Source organism: Monodelphis domestica, chromosome 1, assembly GCF_027887165.1.
Source record: "Monodelphis domestica isolate mMonDom1 chromosome 1, mMonDom1.pri, whole genome shotgun sequence".
NCBI lineage: Eukaryota > Metazoa > Chordata > Mammalia > Didelphimorphia > Didelphidae > Monodelphis > Monodelphis domestica.
Genome location: NC_077227.1, coordinates 521352388 through 521366787, shown reverse-complemented (window position 1 = coordinate 521366787; position 14400 = coordinate 521352388). Strand labels below are relative to the sequence as shown.

Genomic DNA, 14400 nt, shown 5'->3' with positions numbered 1-14400 from the left:
AACAAACAAAAAAGACCCTTACTCTCCATCTTAGAATTAATACTAAGTATTGGTTCCAAGGCAGGAGAACAATAAGGGTTAGACAATGGGGGTTAAGTGATTTACCCAGAGTCACCACCTCTTCCCCTTGGTTTTTCTACATTAAAATATAATGACAGAGACTGCTTCTACTTATATTTGAATTCTCAATTTAGTATGGTGCCTTGGACAAAGTAAACATTTAAATGCCTGATGACACTGATTTATAGACATACTTAGAAGAGCTAGTCTGCCATTTACCAAATGCATGATCTTTGGCAAGTCACTTAATTCATCTGGGTCTCAATTTTCTTGATAGTTGTTTGACTAGATGACTTTGAAAGTATTTGTCAGCTCTGTAACCTTTGAATACATAATGTTGACTGAATTCTTACTTTTCTGAGAGAAAGTCACTATCCCCTAGGTCTGTGTGCCCCCTAGGCCTCTGAAAGGGCAGCTATATGGAAATGAACTACAGTGCTGGGGTCTGAAGCTATAGATCAGGTTCTTGTAAAAATGCAAAAGGAACAGCAATCCCTTTTTAATTCAAGTAACTTATGGACTCTTGGACTACTGGCCAAGGGGATTCTCAGCTGGATAGAGTTTTTAGAAGCCTCAGATACACTCCATCACTCTTTACTACGTCTAACATTTCCATTTTCTATAATTGCTAGAATCTAAGTCTTTGCCTTTGATATTCTCTTACTGAGTTCTCTTTTCCTAAGCCAAATCACCTAATGGCAACAGCATTAGAAGACTGTATTCAGTACACAAAGTTCTTTATCATACCATACGATGTATCTGAATAAAGACAAATAAGCAAATCAAAAGGGGAGGTGGGGAAGGAAGGAGTAAAATATGATCTAAAATTTTATAGTACATTATTGTGTTAGCATTTCAGTTACTAGAAAAGGTAAAGAACAAAACAGTAAAGGAAAACAAAATATGGCATTCATGTCTGGGTCTTTCTGAATTTCAATAATATTTTTATAAATACTTTAGACAATACTAATAAGAATTAATCTAAAATATCTATAAACTTAAACTTTTAAATTCCCCCAAGAGTCAGCAAATATTTAAATGCCAAATGCCTATTGCATGCAAGAATATTGGGAATATCAGTTGAAAAAAATGACACTAGAATCATTATCTACAAATGAATGAGCATTCTCTAGTGTGCTTTACTGCTACTATGAAAAGAAAATTATTCACGTAAGGCAATATGCTTCAAACTCTGTGATGAAGATTCAGTAATAAATAAGGCAATGAATTCTAATTGTACCTGCCTTCCATTTCAGATTTATGCTTTCTCCAATACATTTTGGTTATAGGAGATATTGCTCTTTTGCTCATTCATTCAATAAATATTTACAGAGCATACAAGTTACTGTGTAAGAGTTCAAGGTATAGATTTTTACCCTGTAGGTGGTAACAGTTTAATGGACATATAAAGGACATTTTTTGAAATTGTTATAAGGTATGACATGCATCATGCTAATAGTATGAAAAGCTATAAAGAGAAATTGTTCTAATTGAGGTGATTAACAGTCTTTATAAAAGAAGACGCATTTGAACTAGACTTTAAAAGGTGTTGGGATTTTTGATAGGTATAAGGACTGCTCATATGTGAGAGTTGGAGGGGAGAGGTGTTGGTAGTAGTCAATGTGCATAGAGGGAATAGCAAAAATAAACATCAAAAAGCAAGAAAAAGCAAAGATAAGTAGTCCAATTTGGCTAGAACATGGGGTTTATTCTGGAGAAAGAGTAGGAGTTAAAGCTAGAAAGGCAAGTTAGCTTAATATGGTAAAGGCCTTCAAAAGCTAGGAAATATATTCTATTCAGAAGGTTTTTGAGCCTGGTTAAAACCGGATTGATCCAAGTTGAGATTGTTCTAAGTTGTCCCAGAGTTTTAGAAGCTGCTAGTAGGAAATCTGGACAATCTATGTTAACCTAGGATTTATAATTCTCCCTGATGTTACAAGTTAACGACTGACATTTATATAGCACTTTTAAGTTTTTGAAGTGCTTTAAATATATTATCTCAGTTTTATAACAACTCTATGAAGTATGCTGGACGGACATTATTATCTCAATCTTACAGATGAAAAAAATAGGCTCATAAAGGTTAACAGATACATCTAATATCAAAATGACTTTCAAACACAGGCCTGTTTTGACAAGGTAAAGAATTTCCCCCACTACACAATGTAGCTACTACTGCCATGATAATCCTGATTCAACTGAAAAGAATATTTTGTAAATAAAAAAACAGGACCCTTTTCCACCAAAAACAAAAAGGCGAATGAATGAAATATTCTTAAAAGTCATTTATAAAAAACTAGATTAGAATTACTATAATTATTACCCTGCAAATGTCAAACACTGTAAATCACCTTTTATATACTTTGCCCTACTATATATTAGCAAGCACTATTCTTCCTTCTGTATCAAAGTTAAAAAAATTTTTTTTCCCTTAAATTCATGGATGTTAATTCAGAAAATTCAAATAAATTAGCATTGTTAGACCACTTTTTGATAACAAAACCAACTGTTTTCAGATTCCATCAAATTTTTTAAAGAAAATTAGTTGTTTCTGAATAGCAACTAAGAAATAATTTACTTTCTACCCACTAGAAAATTTAAAAATTTAAGATTACCAAATTTAAATCTTATTTTCCCAACTTTATCTTTTGTTGCTCTTCAAACATAAGAATCTCTGCTGTAGTCAGAATGATTTACTTTATTGTCCCCCTTATTTAGTACTTTTCCTCTCTAAACTTTCTCAATCCTCTGCAAAGAATGTGCTCTCTACTTATTCCAATTCTCATATTCTTCAAGCTCAGTTGAAGATTTGCCTTCCATATGAAGGCCACCATGGTTTTTCTAGCTCAATGACCCTGATGTTCCTCTCCTCTGAACTCCTAAAATACTTACATAGTCTTGCATTCTTCAATTACACGAAGGCAGTTTGATCATTCATATTAAGATGTGGCCAAATCTTACTATACCGTTTACTTCAACAGTTATAAGCAGATTATTAAGACTGCTGTTCATATAATATGGTCAATGTTGATTATAGCTAGTCTCATCTGATTTCCTTCATTTTTATAAATAAGGAAACTTTCAAGAGTCATCCTTCAAGATTCAGATCAATGAAATCTCCAGGAGCCTTTAATATAGCCTTTCCTGATCCCTAAGTTAGAAAAAAATTATTTTCTTCTTTGAATTTTCTTTACTTAAGTTTTATTTTGTTTCCAATTGTAAATTCTCTTTTCCACTTTTCCCTTTCCCCATCATTAAGGATGCAAGAAAAACTAAACCTGTTGCAAACATGCATTAAATCAAACAAAATTAAATGCTTGTATAAGCCACATTCAAAAACTAGATTAACAAACAAAAACATATTTCATTCTTTGTTCTGATTCCATCACCTCTCTAACAGGAATTAGAGCATCATGAGGCTTCTTTCATAATAAATCTTCTAGAATTGAAGGTTGATCACTCACTGTGATAATGATCAGTGTTCTCAAGTCTTTCAAAGTTGTTTGTCTTTACAATAATGTATAAATTATTTTCCTGATTCAGCTCCTGTCACTTTGCATCAGTTCATACAAGTCTTCCACAGGTTTCTCTGAAACCACTCCCTTCATCATTCATAGTATTCCATCAACTTCATAAACCATAACTTCTTCAGCCATTCCCCAATTAACAGGTATCTTCTTAGTTTCTAGTTGTTTGTTTGTTGTTGTTGTTTTGCCAGCACAAAGAGCTTCAAAATGGATGCTTTTTCTTCTTTCTTTGTTTTCTATGGGATATAGATCTTATATGGATATCACTGGGTCAAAGGGTATACACAGTTTAATGGCTTTTGGGACAGAGTTCCAAATTGCTTCCCAGAAGGTCTGAAGTTCACAGCTTCAATAACAATATATTAATGTACCTGTTTTCTTACAGACCCTTAAGCATTTGTCATTGTCTTCATCCATTTGAGGGTTGTATGGAGACAACATTAGCATTATTTTAATCTATATTCTGTTAGTAATTTAGAGCATTTTAAAAATGTGGCTATTAAAAGATTGAATTTCTTTATCTGAAAATCTATCTCTTATTCGTATACAACCAAATCTGTTCTCTATATATTTGAGCAATGAGTTCTTTATTAGAGAAACTTGAAATCCAGATGAGCAGCCAGGTAGAAAGCATTAGAGATATAAATTTTTGCCTAAGTACTGTTTTGGCTACATCCCCAAATCTGGATATATTTTCTCATCATTTATATTTTTAATAAAATTGATTTGTTTCTATGATTTGTTCTTTAATTCATTTTTTAAGATTAGATTTAGTATCTAATTTTAATCTTCACTTCAAAAATTATTTTTAAAAAATGTTTATTACATTATGATAAGTAAAATATGAACTTAATATTCTTGCTTTTCTACATTTTTGAAGCTTTTAATGTAATACCTGGTCAATTTTATAAAGATGTTATGTCAAGCTGAGAATAGAATCTCTTCCAGTTCCATTCATTAAAGGCTTTAAATATCTAATTTTCCTAAAATTCTATGCAGATCCTTCATTTTTTTCTTTTTTCTATTTTTATAGATTCATCTGGCCTGAGAAGATTCCCCTACTGTGAGAATTATTCTATTTTTCCCTGCAATTCACTTAAGTTTTCCTTTAAAATTTAGATGAAATGCTGCGGGATGCCTTCTTTGAACTTTAACAGCATTTTGATTCTCTTTGATTCACTTTCAATTCTATTTTGTATTATTATTATTTATGAACTTTTCTCCTCCCACAAATATCCCATTTCTGGTAGTTATTAACAAGCCACCTAATCTTTCAAAATCTCAGTTTGCTGTTCTGAAACTTGGGACATCAACACTATCTACCTCAAAGGATTTGCTGAGAATAAAGTATTTTGTAAAACTCAAACCCTTTAAAAATTTTTTATCCTTATTACTATTACTACTTTGACTACATTATAAATTTCTTGAGGGCAAGACTTCTTCTTTGTATCATCAACACTTCATATAATGTCTTCTACAACAAACCTGGAAAGTAATAAAAGTTTGCCAAAATAAATTTGTACCTTTCAAGTTTCTAAGAAGTATTCAACAAATAAGCACTGAATGAAGAACATTTATAATACTTATATGACTGAGTCACATGAATCTTCTGATTTATCCCTGCCATTAGGTTGACTGCCCATTATAGTGGGATTTTTTTCATTGCTAAAATCACTACCATTATTGAAAGCTTAACCCTCACCCCTTCTATATACCTAACTTCTTTTGGGAAAGAAGAATGATTGCCTCTCTACCTTATGTTAAAAGTCCAGGGCCTACTCACAAGCCAGATGTGTCTTCTGATCAGCACAGAAGTTTTGACCTACTCCCATTTTTTTCCCCATAACCTGCACCAGTCTCTGCCCACACGGGCAATCTACTTCACTTCCTGCTGGGAGACTCATCAGATACTTCACTTAGCTTACTGAAATTCAGAACTCCTGAGCATGAGAACCTCAATTTAAGCTTCTTTCCCCATTTGGAATGGGGACCACAAAGGTAGCTGACCTCTGTTAGCATATAAATGGTCATAACTTCCACTATTGTGATACACCTGTCTTCACCCAGTTCAGGCTATTGTCCCTGCCTATTTTCACCTAGGTGAATTGATTCTACCAATGATAATCTAGTTATCCAATTATAACCTGCTTCTTTCCTGTCCATTCTCTCCCTAAAGTAGCTAGATCTCTTGGTCATGCCTCTTTCCACAATCATATTGTGTGATATGAGCCATCATTCTAATGGGTTTTTCTGATGCCTTCAAATATGTCCAAATCTTTTTAAAACTGCCATCCATTAAGCTATCAATATATCTTTTATCCTCTTCATAGCCATCCCCCCTAGAAAAAAATTATAACACTTGCCTTCATATCTTCCTCTTTTAGTTACTCCTCAAACCTTATAACCTGATTCGTGACCATACTACACAACTAAAACTAATCTTTCCACAATTATCAATGTTTCCTTAAGTGCTAAATCTAAGTAATGCTTTTTCTATTTGTTATGGCTTTTCTATAGCATATGTTTACTCAATATTTCTGGGTAATTTTGTCTTCTTGGCTTTTATGGTACCACTCTATCTGGTTCTCATTTTTCAGGCTGACCATTCCCTCTCATGCCCCTTGGCTGAATTATAGATTACTTAGATCACAGATTTGGGGCTAGAGACTTCAAAGGTCATCTAGTACAACCCTCTTATTTTATAAATGAGGAAATTAAGGTCCAGTGAAGTTAACTTATGCCCAAGCAGGGTTAGGATTTTAACCTCCTAATTGAAATCTATTTTAGCATCATTCTGTAATGACATTCGAGGTCCTGTTCTGGAGCTGCATTCTCTTTAGATATAATTTTACTTGGAAATCTCATCAATTACATAGGTTCAATTATAATCCTTTGCAGATGACTATCAAAGCTAAATAACTCATCCCTCATTCCTTTCTTGACCTCTATTCCTGCTTCATCGACTGTCTGTTGTCTATGTTCACATATATGTTTGCTCCAAAGGCATTTCAAATTAAATATGTCCAAAGCTAAATTCATTATCTTTTCACTTAAATCCACCACCCTTTTAAAAATTTTTTCTCCTATTTCTGTAGAAAGGGTTAGGCTTATTCTTACATTCGGTTTACAGATTCAAATACAGATTCAAAATCATTTGTCCCTCTTCAAACCCATAACAATCCTCAAAGCAAATTAAAATGTGTCATTGAGATCAGGATCTAAGTCTTATGAATTAAAGATTTCAAGCTGGAAGAGACCTTAGAAGTCATTATAACTAACACCTTTTTTGACTAGAGGAAATTGAGGACCAGAAAAATTAAGTGACTTAGAAAAAGTCATTCATATAGTAAATAATAGAACCCAGATTCAAAGCCAGATCCTATGACTTTGAATCCAGATCTATTTCCATTGCATCATATAACCAAGACAAAGCCACAGAACAATGGTTTCTGTGACAGAGATTCCAAAATGCCAGAAATAGCTATTTTGTACTTAGCATACTAAGAAAAGTAATGTTGAAAAAACAAGATTATAAGATATTTATTACCAATAAGAAAAGTAGTTAATAACTTAGATAATTATATTTAATTTCTGGAGTTGAATCTCAGGGAACATCTTTGTCAAACTATAAAGGTTTCAACTATAGACCCATGGCTGCAGGCAGCCTGGTACAGTGGAAACAGACTTAAATTTGGGGTCAAATGATCAGCATCATACCTTGGCTCCACTGTTCACTGCTCATATAACCACATATGACCCCTCTCAAATTCTTCATTATGAGCTCTCAGGACCTTCCAGTTCCACATCTATAATGCAGTGCCTATACATCCCTCTTCTATGATTTAGCCCATCTATGCAAAGAATCTCATCACCACAGTAGCTGGGGGAAATGAGGAGAGGGAGGATTTTTTTTTTTTTGGCTAAAGATATAAATCACAAAAATAGAGGGCAAATGGTGGGAGTAAAAACACCAAGGAAAAGCAACTGCTTGACTACAGGGGTGGAGGGGCTATGATTGAGGAGAGACTCTAAATGAACACCCTAATGCAAATACCAACAACATGGAAATGAGTTCAGATCAAGGACACATGTGATATCCAGAGGAATCACACATCACCTATGCAAGGGGTGGTGGGAGGGGGTGAGGGAGGAAAAGAAAATGATCTTTGTTTCCAATGAATAATGTTTGAAAATGACCAAATAAAATAATGTTTAAAAGGGAAAAAAATGCACCAAGGAATATATATATACAATGTCTTACAAATGGAATAGTATCTTTTGAATACACTTTATATAGTCACATATATTAACATTTTAAATGTTATATGTGTGTATATATATGTGTATATGTATTTCTCTATACTTATACATATATATTGTACCAGTATGAATAAATTAGCTTTATATTCCAATACAGACTCCTTGAAGAAAATTAATTTGGGTGCTTCTAGCAATGAAGTCATGGATGGATCATGCCATTGTTAGTAACTAAGTCAATAACATAAATACAGAGAAAACTCAATGGAGTAGAAGTGATATTGGATGGAGACTGTATAGCAGAAAACAAGCTCTGGAAGGTCTTGTCCTTCTACCAATGCTTAAAGTCTTTAGGAATGATCAAATGATAGATAGAGTATCTGTTGTCCCTTTAGAGAAGCTTAACTAAATTCCATGAAGTTTATCATCAGATTGGCTGCTCAGTAATTAACTTTTCTACCACAGCAATTTTTGAAGGCCAATTCCTAAATCAAGTGAAAGAAGAGATATGGTCTCCATTGATCAAAGAATGATCCACCCTAATGAAATTATAGACCATTAATGTTGAGAAGCAATATAATCTAGGGAAAGTGGAAAATGAAGTTCTCCCTTTTAAGAAAGAAAACTTCCAGAAAGTTTTCAATATTATTAATTCAAAATTTTCTTCACTTAAATAATATCTCTTTATTTTCTGTCACTGCTCCAGTAAGAAATAAAAAGAAATGATGTACACACAATCTCTTACAAAAGCTTGAGCACAACAGTATAACATGTTATTCAGCATTATTTATCACATATTTGCAACACTCAGAACATCCATCTGTTGTTTGTATGTGTTTTTTTTTTTAATGGAGAAAACAGGTGGATCACTAACAAGGCAAATTACAGGGAAAAATTTGTGAGTAGGGAAAAATTTATTAGTAATAGTTTTTAAGATATAAAAGAAAAGAATCATGTAAAATGAAAAGATAAATGGAGGCATCTATACAGAAAAAATGTACTTATGATCAAACTTCTGCAGAGTACTCTAACATTGCATTCAAAATGAAATATATTGTATAAATTCAAAAGGCAAAGTTCCTGTTGAAATGAATTTCTAAATTTAAGTATTTAGGAAATGAAAAACAGAGAGTATTTAAATTCAGGTCAACATTTGATGTTAAAATTTTGGTTTTTATATGAACAGGAAGCTAAAGTATAATGTTACATACATTTCCAAACACACATGAGAAATAAGTTCCTTAAGATTCTTCTTTAAACCAATATTATAAAGTGATAGGCATAAAGCTTTACAAAATGATTTTAGGTCACCCTGAAAGTAATAATGTGGATTATGGGCAATCTAATTAACCAATGATGTTTGCAATCTTTTTATTGATCTTTTAAGAATAGAAAATGTTAATGTATGTAACAGTATCATTTATAGTATCAAAAAAAGGCATTTATCACTCAACTGCAAATCCACAATTTTTACTTACAAACACAGCTTCTTCCATAAGTCCGAATTTTCTAAAATAAATGTACATTTTATAAATGTCAGCTATATCAAAAGTTTCACCAGTGAGCTGTACTTAAGAAAAATATAAAATATTAATATAGTAAAACATAATTATTTAGCTCAAGTTATGAATGAAAAAACACTGAATATACATATGTGCACATGTATGCATAGCTATATAGAGAGATGTCTTTTGTATACAAAAGCTATGTTATTAAGCAATATTTTTTAGTTGTTTCCCTCCCAGGACCCCACTGATCAGATACTAGGACTTATACACTCTAGGAATCCAGAATCTCTATAATTGATAGGAAAGTACTGACCAGGCTGATATTTGGGACCCAGCATGTGGCCTAGAAATTTTTCTCTCTTTGAAGTTAAGTGGTCCACACAAGAATCAAACTGTGGTGCTTGGCCTCATTAAAACCATGCTGAGATCTAAGAGACTCAGGCACACTAAGTAAAAATAGAATAATATATAAACTTAATAGCTATCTTTTTAATATGAAATGCTTAATAAAACCACAAATTTTAGAGTGGCAAAATTCTAATTCAATTAGATTAGCATAGAACATAGTTCAATAGTTCTTAAACTATAACTCCTAAGCCAATGATAACGTCAAAATGTTTTTTAAAGAGAAAATTAGGTTTTTCAATGGTGAGAATAGAGAAAGGGGGAGGAAGAGGACAACTTCAGCTGTGTATCTGATTTTTAGTTTCCTCCTTGGATCATTCTTCCTGTTTGTAAAATTCTCATATACATTATCACTTCAAATTCAAAAGTGGTACCAATATATTTTAGTAGGAATTTGCTCTCTGGACAAAAAGGTAAAGCAGGTAAATATTAATCACATTTGTATAAATGGAGAAATATATTTGCCAAAGAAATCAGCAATGATAAAGAAATCACTCACTATCTAGATACCATCTTCTAAGGATTTATAATGAGCAATATTAAAACCTCATGTTTACTAATAACTACTATTAGCTATATTAACTGACATTACTATATAATGGAACATACTGATATAGAACCATTCTAAATAATTTCCAGAAACAACTTCTCTCATCTCCATTTATTCAGCAATCTGAACTACTTTGGGGACTTCTTAAAACTCTAAAAGCAGAAACAAAAACATCTTTACAACAGAGGTTATTGGGGTTTTTTTTATCCCCATTTTTTTGGTTTTTGTATTGCTGGTGGTACCTAGTGCACATACTAGGCATTTAATAAATATCTGTTGCATTATTTAGCTGAAGAAAAGGCCCAGTGAACACATATTAGTTGTATCACAATGAATAAATCAATTAAAATTACAATTATAAATTGCAGTTGATGAATGTATAACAATAAAAGAATTTTATACAGAGAATTCCCTAAACTAACATCTTTTGTTATTGTTGGTTAGCCATAGCTGATTCTTTGTGACCCCATGGTCCATAACATGTGCATGGGGTCTTCTTGGCATATATTCTGGAGGGACTTGCTGTTTTCTTCTCCAGTGGATTAGTGCAGAGGTTAGAAGACTGTGCCGAGGGTCACACAGTTAGTAAGTGTCTGAGATCCACTTGAACTTGGGCCTTCCTGACTCTAGCACCAACATTCTATCCACTGAGCCACCAAACTACTTCTAAAATAAGTGGCATCAAGCTCTGATAATACATGGTCTAAAAATGAAAACTCAAGGATTTTCTTAATAGGATAGCCTTCCTCATTAACTCTTTGACCTTACTTATTCTTTACAACAAATTAGTTGTAATTACTTGGTGCCTCAGTCTAGAACATAAGGGATCACAAAACTAGTGCTATAAGGGATTAGAGGTCATCAAACCCACTATCTCTATTTTATACAGGATGAAACTGAGGCACAGAAATATTAAGGGATTTGCCCAAGATCACATAGCTAGTAATAGTATAGACTAGAGGAAATCTAAACCCAGGCCTTCATGAGTCCAAATCCAGTACCCTGATCATTCTACCAGGGAGATAAAAGAGAAGCAAAAGGACATCAATAGCAGCAAACTACAAGGACTAGAACTGAAAAAAGGATAGTGAGAGAAGCACAAAGTGATAGTGGACAATGAAGAGACAGAAAATATATTAAAAAGTTAACAAAAAAGTACAGCAGCCCAGGGCTACTTAATGAAGAGGTAAATAATTCAACATAATTCAAGAGCCTTTGAGACTATCATAGTATTACAGCCCAGAAAAATAACTGATAGCCATAATTTTAGCTCAAGTCATCAAGAAAGATTACATGTTGTGTAATATACCCATTTTAAGACCCCCAAATAGTCTAAAGAATATAGTAGAAACCTCAACCCACTAAATAATGAGGTGCAGGAAAGTTTTTTTTTTAAACCCCGAATCACCTTGTCAGTCTGACCCATAGTAATGACCCTAACCCCTTCTCTTGGACAGAAGGGAAACTGAATGTCAATTGATTCCCAATTTCCTCAAGTCGGTACCAGATCCTACCCCAGGCCCAAGGACCACTAGCCCCAATGTCTGTTCCCACTTAGCAGAAACTCCATAAAAAAACATGTATTTCTTGTAGTTGGACACCTCCCTCCCTCTCAGCTCCCTGAGCATTGCCCTGTTATGTCCTTCTTCCCTGATTCCCCTTTAACTGTATAAGCATATTCCCTTGATAAAGTGACTCCTTTCCTCCACTTCCCCCTCCCAGCTACAGCCAGTTTTCTTCTTAGAGCACAAGTCCAAAACTGATAGATTTCAGTAGCTGCAAGTAATATCCAAGTCTAATTTATGGCACAGCGAATAAGGATTGAATTAAGAACCATGTGCCTCTAGGACAGGGCCTCTTTCCTTCTTCCTGACACCAGGGCTGGTCTGTGGAACTCTGTCCAAAACTCACACCCCTAAAACTCACACCCCTCAAGTGCCAAACAATGAAGACTGTCGCCTTCTCTTCTATGGGATTTTATTTTTCTAATTCCCTAAATTGCCTTAAGACAAGTGTGCATCACATTTCACAAAAACTTCCATTAAAATGTCTAAAATAAAAAAGGGATAACCTAGAAAATCAATTTGCATAAAGTATACCATTTGCTGATGAGGGCAAATAAAAGTTGGCAATTAACAATTTTTAAAGGTTATCTTTTACATATTTTTTTAATATTTAAATTCCAAGTAAAGAACAAACAATGTCATCAATAAGAAGGTTTGCAAACAGATGAAAATATTACAATCAAGAATTCATTTTCAGGATAATTTGAAAGAAATTTTTACAAAGAAATAAATAAGATAATATTTCAAAGGAATAACAAACTTAGAAAAAGTCACACATTGCAAAGTAAAGTGCTTAAAATATAGTACTATTGTCACATTTTACCCTACTAATACAATGTTATAAAAATTATTTACCAGAGCAGTTAGGTGGTTCAATGGATAGAAAGCTAGGTGGGCAGAAAGTAGATTGTAGGTTCAATTCTGGCCTGAGACACTTCCTAGCTGTGTGGCCCTGGGCAAGTCACTTAACCCCAATTGCCTAACCCCTACCACTCTTCTTTCTTGGAATCAATACACATTATTGATTCTAAGATAGAAGGTAAGGGTTTAAAAAACAAACAACAAAAAAATAATTTACCTGGAATCCAATGACAGACTTTTTATACCAAAGTAGGTCAATTTTAATGTATCTTATTTTTGATGCAGAACTTTAGCTTTTTGCTAAATAATGAAATACTTAATACTTAATGCCATCAATTTGGCACCATGAAAATATGCTATTTATTGTAGGGACATTAAAAGGGTAAGTTAGATCTATAGGAACAACTTCACATGTAATTACACATACAATTACTCCTTTTTTTGTTACCAAATAGACATTGGTCAATTTATTTAATATTATGTAGGGTTTGGCAATTTTGTGGTGGGGTCTGATGAATGATATTATTGTGAAGGCAAATCCTTTTGGGGGTATAACCATTCTTCTATGTAGGATGGGTGTTTGGAAAGGGAGTAGACCTGTGATTTCATTGATATAGAAAACTCAAGGTTAAGGGAGCTCCCTCTGCCAATGCAGCTCAGCACCTCTTCTGCAACTTACAATCTTAGGGAATCTAGAGACCAAAGATTAAATGACTTGCCCAGGGTCACATAGTCAGTATATGTCAGAGACAGAATTTGATCCTATTTATTACTGTACTTGAAACCAGCTATTCTTTTCTGCCCCCTCTTTACATGTAGGAAATAAAATGTAGAGGGACAAAACAGAAGAGGAAAAGTATAAAGAGAAGCAAAGAACAAACAAACAAACAAAAAAACCAGTGCATATTCTATTCTTAAGGTTTAAAATATTTAGAGAAAGAGAACAGATTCTATTTTATTAATAGATTCAAGCCACAAAATAACAAATCAAAGTACTTAAGAGATTCAAGAATATTAGATATTTATTTAATGAGATTATACCCTCCTTTCCCAAAATGATATCACAAGGAAGAGTAAATAATGTGCTTTTTAAGGATAATTCATTGACTAAAATGAATGTAATGTGTGTCACAGCAAGCATTCGTTGTTACTAGGAATTCTTAGTCACTGTTAAAACACTATAGTTACTATAGGCAAGCAACAGATTGGATTATTCTATAGAGGGATGTGCACTGTTCATAAGTGGCCACCATCTTACAACAGTGCTGTCAGCAGAGAAGTCTATTTGAGAATGGTATATCACTTTTTTTTGGTTAAGTAACCTTTGGCAACTTTTTCAGGGGCAGTCAACACACTGCTTTCCTTACTACAGTTCAGAAAGAAGGAGCCAAATACAGAACTCCTACATACATAATTTCTCGGATATCAGCTTACTAATACCATCTAGTCCAGTTACTTGAGAATTATATTTCATCTAAAAGGGATGATCCTGTTTCTTCCAGTCAACTAACAAAATATTATCCTTCATTCCCCCTATGTTATGAATCATTGGTATCCTGCCCGAGCTTTTGTCAAAAGTAGAATTCATTTCATTTATGCATATGGTCTTGGTAACTTTATTATTCAAACTGGAATTACAATCCACAGAATGTGAAAGTTGAAAGTAA

At 33.3% G+C, this 14400-nt stretch overlaps 1 protein-coding gene across 3 annotated transcripts in view; it reads right to left on the bottom strand.

Moving 5' to 3' along the window:
• Positions 1–14400, bottom strand: part of LCLAT1 (lysocardiolipin acyltransferase 1) — a 291808-nt gene that overhangs the window by 185573 nt on the left and 91835 nt on the right. The gene's annotated exons all lie outside the window — the stretch shown is intronic.